This window comes from Anopheles darlingi, chromosome X, assembly GCF_943734745.1.
Source record: "Anopheles darlingi chromosome X, idAnoDarlMG_H_01, whole genome shotgun sequence".
Classification (NCBI taxonomy): Eukaryota; Metazoa; Arthropoda; class Insecta; order Diptera; family Culicidae; genus Anopheles; species Anopheles darlingi.
This window is the reverse complement of record NC_064873.1, coordinates 385,001-387,734: the sequence shown is the minus strand read 5'-3', so window position 1 is coordinate 387,734 and position 2,734 is coordinate 385,001.

Genomic DNA, 2,734 nt, shown 5'->3' with positions numbered 1-2,734 from the left:
AGGAGTATGTGAATGTGAATTAGAGATGTGTCACAAAAGGTCGCCGGTGGTCGGACGATCCGAGGAGGAGCAGGATTCCGTCAGGATGGATATCACAGCAACAACAGCAACAACAACAACAACAACAACAACAGCAAACGGCGGCGGCCGCGGCGGCATCATCATCGTCCATCAATCCAACCAATGCGCACCAATCGCAATCGGCTGCCGCAAAAACGACGAACGAACCACAAAACAGAAAAAAACCATGAACCGTAGAGCAGATCTACACCCTCTGCACCTCTACTCTCACCCCTCACCCTTTACCTGGCTTACGTACGAAAAGTGACAGAACTGTGAAAGTGAACTGTGTGTGTTGAGGTGTTAAACTGAACTGCTAGGTGTTCGCGAAGAGAGAGAGAGAGAGAGAGAGAGAGAGAGAGAGATAAAGGAGCTGTTCTCCTACCTATCCCATCCGCGGTCGCATGTCAGAAGTCTGTGGTCTGTGGTCCACCGAAAAAAACCCAATTTTGGCATCTACCAGCCAGCCAACAACCGGGGGGCGTGTTGCTGAAGGGGTTGCATGCCGTCCCGTCGCCACACAAAAAAAACCCGTTAGGATTTTGATATCGCGAATCGGGCTCGCACACAATCGAACTGATGAGATGCAACCAACAAAACAAAAAAGAAAATAAAAAAACCTCGGCCAAAACAACGTGAAAAGCAAAACCAAACACAAACATCATCCCCACACAGCACACAGCACGGCACGGAGGCCGATTTTTGCGGGGGGAAGGTTTCTTTCTTTCCATTTTTTTTCTTTCATTCGTGGGTGGGTGGGCGGTGCGTGCGAAGTGCGTCCGCGGTTTGCGGGCGAAACCAAAAGAATAACGCGACGCGATTTTTCGGGCCACGTGCTTGCATCCTAACAGCAGCAGCAGTAGAGGAGGGAGGGGGTGGAGTGCGTCAGCGCGCCCGAGCGAGCGAGCGAGTGAGAAAGAGGGAAGGGGGTTGGCATTGGCGCGATTCGCGAATTCCATCGCAACATTTGATGTGCTGCAAATCTACACATCTAGCACTCAGCACCACTACCACCACCACTACTATCACCATTAGTATTATCATCATCATCTGCATCGCAACATCGCAACATCGCGTGCGATTTTAATGCTCGCCTCGGTGTATCTGTCTCGCGTGCACAGCAGCATGTATAGCAGCAGCAGCAGCAGCAGCAGCAGCATAAATACGGTCCCTATCCTTTTCGGCATTGTTCCGGAATGGATGGAAAATTTCTCCACCCCCCCCCTTCAACACACATATGGTACATCTCGGGGCAGGTGGTGGTGGTGGTGGTGGTGTAGATAGCACATTCAAGAGAGCAGAAGGGTGGAAGGTGTGGCAATGGGCCACAGGGGATACAAAAGGGGTAGGACGAAGGGATGAAAAACGGGGGGCGTCGGGCGGTAGGGGATGGACTGTGGAACGCCGATGTAATCGGAAAATTATGCTACAATGACCGTGCGTACATGCGTGCGTGCGTGCGTCTCCCTGTGTGTCTGTCCGCGTGTATGTGTGTGTGTGTGTGTTGGATTAATTATAAGCAACAGTGTAACACACCTCATCAGCACACATTGTCGAAATTCAGCATCGTTGGCATCCCTTTTTTACACACATACAGCCCGCACACACATACATGCACACACACACGCGCGCGCATTCTAGCCGCTCGGTGCTCGGTGAGGTTTCGTCGTCGACGTCGTCGTCGTCATCGTCGTGGAAAGTTGTTGGGTAAAAGTCGCCCGACTGCTCCGGGGGTTGTCGGTTGCTCGCTCGCTCGGTCGGTCGATCCGTGGCTGGCGTTCTGGCGACGACTGGCGCCAACGGGCGGCCAGTTGTTTATATGTTTTCCAACACTTGCCCGGCCTTGGCGGTTCCGGGGTGCTTCCGGAAGCGCGAACACTCCGGGCGGACGGTCGGGCGATCGCTACTGTCGTCGTCCTCATCGTCGTCGTCGTCGTCGCTGATGCACACTCGCATCGATACTACTGCACTGCCTACTACCAGTGACCACCCTGAGTGAGTGTGTGTGTGTGTGTATGTGTGTGTGTGTGTGTGTGTGTGTGTGTGTGTGTGTGTGAGTGTGTCCGTCCATTTGCGAAAAAGTGGCCACTAAGTACTGCTTCTTCGTTCTTCTTCTTTGGAGATCTCTCTATCTCTCGGATCTGGAACTCGGGTCCTGATTTAAATGTGTACCTCTGTCTGAGTGTATGTGTGTGTGTTTGTCTGTATACCTGTTCGCATGTGTATGTGTGCGTGTGTCTGCGAGCTCGTTAATCGCATCCTTTTGATTAACTCGTGCTCTTCATCCACACACACACACACACACGCAACAGTGCAAGGGGCAGGGAGGGCGGGCGGGGGGAGAAATACAGGAATGCGGAGCATCCGCGGATCGCGTTGTGCGCGCGACATAAACGCGTCAAGTGCCGCACGCGCCTAAAGGTGTCGGAAGGGTCTTCCGGGGGTGCGGGGAGGGGAGGGTGCCCAGGAGCCCATTCGCTGCGAAGAATGCCAAAGAGTCTTTAGGCAACGAACGGGGGTGGGCGCCCCCACCCCCCTTTGGGCGACGCGAGCGACAATTTCCTGCTAATTAATACACGTACATCTATAGTGAGGTGTACGGCAGGCAGCCAGCTCCCCAGGCGAGATGCTGGCCCAGAATACACACACTCAAACACACACACAGACAAACACA